Below are 7444 nucleotides of genomic sequence, written 5' to 3'. Positions count from 1 at the left end.
CAAGAAGATGACATAATCATGTGGGTTGACTTTTTGACTCTCTATTAAGACTAAATATCTCTTTTAAATTGCTTTTTGTACAACTCGCAGTCTGGCTGACAGCAGGTACATTCTCCTCCCACTCCAATATGACTGTGGCTCCAATCCCCAGGCACCTTTCCTTTGTCCCCCATTTCTAGGCTCATGTAAGTCCTCACACTGCATCTGGCTGAGTTAGAAAAAGATGCCTCTTCCTCAGGGTAGGGGCAGCTTCATTCCAGGCAGTGGGTTGGATTTTAGCCTCTCTTTGTTGCAATGCACAGGCTTCTCACCGTGGCTCTAGAGTGCAGGCTCAGTAGTTGTGGTGCTTGGGCTTAGTTGCTCCATAGGATCTTTCCAGACCAGGGATTGACCCTGTGTCCCAGGCATTGGCAGGTGGATTCATATCCACTGGACCACCAGGGAAGTCCAACACCAGGGTTTCTTAACCTTGACGTTGTTGCCAGTTTGGACCATGTCATTCTTTGGTGGACGGAGGGTTCTTATGTATTGTAGGATGTTAAGCTGCATCCCTGGCATCTACAGGCTAGATCCCAGTTGATACCTCCCAAAGATGTCTCCAGGCCTTGCCAAATGCCCCAGGCTGGTGGGGGGTGGGTGGTGCAGGGGAGGGGAGCAAAATCACCCCTGGCTGAGGCCAGTGCTGTGGACAGCTGTAGCCCTCATCAGACCTATTTCCCATCTCTTCTCAGCTGTACTGGGATGCTCACACCATCAGTTGTTCACACAGGCCTTGGCTCTGCATCCCTCCCTGGCTAGCCTGGAGCTCATCTCAGGGACTGTGGGGCAGCCTGTCCCTGCCCTGTCCAGTTTAAAGGTGCAAGAAGAAAGCCCCGTGGCTTGGTCAAGTGGATAGTGGGTTCTCACCTGATTTGGCTTCTCTAAAGCAACAGTTAGAACTGGACATGGAAAAACAGACTGGTTCCAAATACGAAAAGGAGTATGTCAAGGCTGTAGATTGTCACCCTGCTTATTTAACTTCTATGCAGTGTACATCATGAGAAACGCTGGGCTGGAAGAAGCACAAGCTGGAATCAAGATTGACAGGAGAAATATCAATAACCTCAGATATGCAGATGACACCACCCTGATGGCAGAAAGTGAGGAGGAACTAAAAAGCCTCTTGATGAAAGTAAAAGAGGAGAGTGAAAAAGTTGCCTTAAAGCTCAACATTCAGAAAATGAAGATCATGGCATCTGATCCCATCACTTCATGGCAGATAGATGGGGAAACAGTGGAAACAGTGTCAGACTTTATTTGGGGGGGCTCCAAAATCACTGCAGATGGTGACTGCAGCCATGAAATTAAAAGACGCTTACTTCTTGGAAGGAAAGTTATGACCAACCTAAATAGCATATTCAAAAGCAGAGACATTACTTTGCCGACTAAGGTCCGTCTAGTCAAGGCTATGGTTTTTCCAGTGGTCATGTATGGATGTGAAAGTTGGACTGTGAAGAAAGCTGAGCGCCGAAGAATTGATGCTTTTGAACTGTGGTGTTGGAGAAGACTCTTGAGAGTCCTTTGGACTGCAAGGAGATCCAACCAGTCCATTCTGAAGGAGTTCTGCCCTGGGATTTCTTTGGAGGGAATGATGCTGAAGCTGAAACTCCAGTACTTTGGCCACCTCACGTGAAGAGTTGACTCATTGGAAAAGACTCTGATGCTGGGAGGGATTGGGGGCAGGAGAAGAAGGGGACGACAGAGGATGAGATGGCTGGATGGCATCACTGACTCGATGGACGTGAGTCTGAGTGAACTCTGGGAGTTGGTGATGGACAGGGAGGCCTGGTGTGCTGTGCTTCATGGGGTCGCAAAGAGTCGAACATGACTGTGCGACTGAACTGAACTGAACTGAAGGCATCTAATCAGGACCAGCCATGGCCCTGAATTTCCTTGTTAGCCTGACTCACTAGAACAGAGCATCAGCCAAAGGCTTAAGCAGTGAACTGACTGTTCCTTGGTCACTCTTGACTAGTCTAAACTCCTCTCCATGCTCCCTACATCATCCATCTCAGGCAGGTGGATTTCTCACCCTCCCCGACCTTTGTGCTGAGTCTCCTGAGATGTCTATGCCAAATGTCCAGCACAGTGCCTGGCACATAAAAAAGGCCAGGTCACTGCTGGCTCTTTGCATGCCCAGAGTGGTCCCCTCATGCTCCAGGCAGAGGTCTGCCCCTCTCCCACCCTTCCAGTGGGTCCTCTGCTGTTCGTTCCTAAGAACTGAGATCTGGCCACTCCTCTCTCCCCTGGCCACTTTAGACACCTCCTGTTCACCTAGCCTCAGTCTTCTGAGGTGGTTGCCTGGGCACATGGCACTTAATTCGGCCTGCTTTTTCCTGGTTCCTATCTGCCTTTGTTTAGTCTCCCAGTGGCTAAGTGTATGCCTGCCCTGCTGTGTCTCCTCCCAGGAGGAGGGGAAGGTAAATGGGGATAAGCCATGAGCTCCATGGAGATAAATCAGAGCTCAGAGAGCCATTTTGATGAATCAGTGCCTCGATTTCCCATGATCCTTACAATCTCCGTGTGAGGCCGGAAGTCCTGTCCTGTTTCACTGAATGGTCAAGCAACTGGCCCTGTGTACCCAGCCATGGGGCAGTAGAGCTTCTGGAGGGCAGCAGGGTTGGAGCAGAGAGCCCTGGGACAGACCCTGAGTCCTGTCCCTCCTCCAGAGATGCTCCTCACAAGAGGTGGGGCAGGAGATGCCTTCCAGTGTCTGTCCTCTTTGCTGGGTCTCGCCATCCCAGACTGAGTCTCCTAGGAGGGGACAGGTGGCTCATACTTCTGCCTCTTGCTGATAAAGAAATCCTCCTTCATCCTTGTTTCTCTTCTCAAGAGCTCATTTTATTTTAGAGACTTGTAAAATCTTCTCCCTTTCTGTGTTCAAATATGTGTCTTGAATTATGTTGTAGAGAACCACCTCACTCCAGTCCCCAAGCTACTACCAAGCCATCTGTGAGGTTAATTTCTGAAAGGATAAGGGTGGCTCAACAAAGCTGCCTCCCTGTGTCCACTGTGTTCCGAAGTGAGAGGGCTTGTCAAGAGGCAACAGGGGCTGAGGGGGCACCAAGGTGTGCTCAGAATACTCCTCTTTAATGCATCCATGAATATGCAGATATGCAAATGAAACACCAGGTCTACAAACCCACTTTGGGGAGGTGGCCCGGGGATTTATTTCTGCCCAGAAAATGGTTCTGCAGAGTGGGTCAGTTACTTTTCATCGACATATGACAGTTGTTTCCACAGATTGTGATATACACTGCATGGGAAGTGTTTCTTCATTTCTTTCCCCTCCTTTCTCCCTCCCCCGCTCCTTCTTCCTTCCTTTCTTTTCTCTGTTTTTTTTTTTTTTCTTCCTTAACTATTTTATTATGGCAACATTTAAACTTCCATGAACAGACAGATAATTGTACATAGACCTCCCACAGATCCATCACCAGCTTCAACAATTATTAACCCATGGCTGATCTGGTTTCATCTATATCCCCGCCCACTCCCCATTTTCCAAAATTATCTTGAGTCAAATACCAGACATCATATTGCATCATCTGGAAACATTTCAAGAAGTATCTCTAAAAGACAGACTTAAAAAAAATACCACAGCATCATTATCACAGCTAATAACCAATAATATTAATTTCTAAATATTATCAAATACCCAGAAAGTGCTCACTCATCTCTTAATTTTTGTTTCAGTTTTCCCATAGTGAGGACGTTGGTCCAGTGGGTAGATCCAGGACACTCAATGAGGAGATGTTGGTTGTGGTAGTTTTGAGAAGGACACCTTTACTTATCTACCCCAGCCCACCTCCCCAGCCTAACATCCTTCTGCAAAGATACCTGGGTCCCAACTGTCTAATCTGGAGGCTCTGCACAATCAGCTAAGTTACTTCAGTCATGTCCGACTCTGCGATCCTATGGACTGTAGCCAGCCAGGCTCCTCTGTCCATGGGATACTCTAGGCAAGAATACTGGAGTGGGTTGCCATGCCCTCCAGGGGATCTTTCCAACCCAGGGATCCAACCACACAGCCATATATTTGCAAGGAAAATGCTTTCTAGAAAATGAAATCTGGGTCCTGTGGAATCCTGTGATTTCTGTGGGGCAGGCATAGATGTCATGTGGAGGGGATTACCCTTAAGCTGTGTTGACTAAAAAAAAAAAAAAAAAAAAAAAGCATAGGTTGACAATTATGTTTTCAGTGGACAAAACTGAGGTCGTAGGCCCAGGACACAGCCTTCCAGACAATTTTAAGGAACTGTTCCAAGGATGTAAGGGAGGAGCCAGGATTTATAGGAGTTTTTGCAACAAAGACCAGGTAATTAGAACATCAAAAGATTACTGTTAATTAAAGTAAAGCAGGCATCTCAATTTAATGAATTTAGCACTTTTATATATATAAAAGATGCAAGATTCTGGGCTCATTGAAATCATTCCTTTGATATGTCCCTCAGCCACCCTGGTGGCTCAGATGGTAAAGAATCCACCTGCTATGCAGGAGACCTGGGTTCAATCCATGGATTGGTAAGATCCCTGGAGGAGGGAATGGCTACCCACTCCATATTCCTGCCTGGAGAATTCCATGGACAGAGGAAGGAGCCTGGATAGATACAGTCCATGGGTTGCACAGAGTCAGACACGACTGAGCAACTAATGCTTTCACCCTCACAGATGTCTGACAGGATGGTCCTCCAGAATACTGGTTTGGCTGAAAGATAGCATCTAAAATAGAGATGTAGCTGGTAGGAAATCAAACGTCAGTCTTTGAGTTCCAGTCTGATTTCGGTCTTTAAGTGGCCATTTCATGCAATGGGAGATATGGTGGGTGGAAAGACTAGAGATGTCAAGGTTCCATGCCTCACAGTATCAAGACAGTGAAGTGGGAATGGTTTTGGTCAGAAGCAATTAGTAAAGGAATTTTAAAATGATTTGTTATTAGCAATTAGGTTAAACCAGAGTCACCAAAAGGTGGGAAAAGGGTCCATATAATTTATCTGTCTAATGGTGGCCAGTCAGTATACCTCCCCTAGGACGTGCTCACAAAAGGCCTAATGTGGGGAGTGGCACAGCTTATCTGTGAAGTTTGGCAACTAAGAGCAGTCCTTGCCAACTTTTAAACAGAAAATAGGTGTAGGCAGATTCTTGACCCACATGGTGTTTGCTGTTGTTTCAGTAGGCTAATTTGTCCAGTGTCTGGGGAGAGGTGGCCAGTGTCTGGGGAGAGGTTGCTGTTTTTAAATCACTTCTCTTAAACTGTCTTTCACAAGTACTTAGTGTATTCGGCCTTGTTGATTTGAGTTTTAAAAAAAGATTTATACATTTTGTGTTTTCACTTTGATGATACTCTTTTTAAAATTGAAGAATCGTTGACTTACAGTGTTGTGTTAATTTCTGCTGTATGGCAAAGTGATTCAGTTATACATACATACATATATATATATATATATATATATATATATATATACATACATGATGATACTCTTTATAGTTTTGGCCAGTAATAAATTTGAAAAAACTGCCTTGTACATATCAAAATTTTTCCTATCTCCTTGTCTTTTTTACAGAGGACCATGATTCTGTGTACTTTACCCTAGACCTTCTTATGCGGTTATCAGAGATGCTGGTTAGAAGGGAGGATTAGAGGTGGCATTGAAAGGCTGACTTAGTAGACAGAGAAAGAGCCAGCAGTTATTTTTGGACGAAAAGGGGAGACTGGAAAAAAGGTAAGGGATAGGGGTAAGGAGCGGGTGTCCTTGCAGAGTCAAGGACTCTTCAACAGTAATTGTTACGGCCATATATGGGCTTTATGCTGATTATACAAGCCTGGGTGAGATATGAGTCCCTTGGGTCTTCATTTTCAATGAGCCTTAGAGACCCATGTGACTTGCTTGTGGTTGAACAGGTAGAATGGCAGGGCTGGGACTGGATTTGTGTCTGGCTCTGTGTGACCTGAGGCCCAGGGTCTTAGCCACTGGTTGTCTCCTGAATGAGGCAGAGATCTATGGGGTTCTTGGCATGCTGGCACTGATAAATAAGCCCACAGAACAAAACCCCAGAGATAACATAAGTCTTCAGAGTCATCATCTATATGGAAGCAGAGCTTGAATCTCCATGTGAAATGCAAGCCCAGAGCATATATTGTAAGCAGAAAAATCTATAAAAAGTTAAAGATTAATGGACTTTAGTGAGGCTCCGGCCAGATTTAAAAAGAACAAATCTTGCCAGACCAATGTTTTTGCCTTCGGGGGGCAGAATTATACAATGAAAAGATGAAAGGGAAGCAACTGGTCAAACACATTGATTTCCAGGCAGCACATGACCTGTCCTCCGAGGACTTCCCTGAAAATGAACACAGATCCAGCGGTGCTGGCCGGAGGTGGGGAGGCCTTGGCAGGGAGGCCCAATGGGGTAGGGTGAGCTGTAGTCACCTGTTCAGTCCAGGCCTAACCTCAAGGCCTGGGTCTCTGTCCTGTCTCCTTAGAAGCAGCAGAGGTAAACACACATTTTAGGTGGCTCATAGGGGGTTTTGATTCCAACAAGAGAAGAAATAGGCCAGGACTTCATTGATTCAGGGACAGAGAACACAGTCCAAATAGCAATAGCATAATATTTGTAAAGACCCATCTCATCCATAACCCCCCTTCCTGCTACACCTTGCCCTCTGCCTCCTGACTGATAAAGAGTCCAGTGGAATGAAGAGATGGGTATTATTTTATTTTAAAACAATTTTTATTTTATATTGTAGTGTAGTTGATTAACATACTGTGTTAGTTTCAGGTATACAAGAAAGTGGTTCAGGTTCACATATATCTATTCTTTAAAAAAAATTTTTTTCCATTTAGGTTATTATAGAATATTGAGCAGAGTTCCCTGTGTTATACAGTAGGTCCTTACTGATTATCTATTTTACATATAGTGGTGTGTATATGTCAGCCCCGAACTCCCAGTTTATCCCTCCCCTGCCGCCCACCTTTCACCTTTGGTAACCATAAGTTTGTTTCCTATGTGAGTCTAATTCTGTTTTGTAAATAAATTCATTTGTGTCATACTTTTTAGATTCCGCATATAAGGGATATCATGTTTGTCTTTCTCTGTCTGACTACTTAGTATGATAATCTTTAGGTTCATCCATGTTGCTGCAAATGGCATTATTTTTTACAGCTGAGTAATATTCCATTTTATATATGTACCACATCTTCTTTATCTACTCTTCTCTCGATGGATATTTAGGTTGCTTCCATGTCTTGGCTATCATAACAATGTTGCAATGAGCATTGGGCTGCATGTATCCTTTTGAACCAGGTTTTCTCTGAATATATGCCCAGCAGTGGGATTTCTGGATCATATAGTAGCTCTGTTTTTAGTTTTGAGGAGGTGGATTTTAGAGTCAGACTGGTTGAATCCCAGG

The sequence above is a fragment of the Budorcas taxicolor genome, chromosome 1 (assembly GCF_023091745.1).
Source record: "Budorcas taxicolor isolate Tak-1 chromosome 1, Takin1.1, whole genome shotgun sequence".
NCBI classification, from domain to species: Eukaryota; Metazoa; Chordata; class Mammalia; order Artiodactyla; family Bovidae; genus Budorcas; species Budorcas taxicolor.
This window is presented reverse-complemented; position numbering follows the sequence as displayed.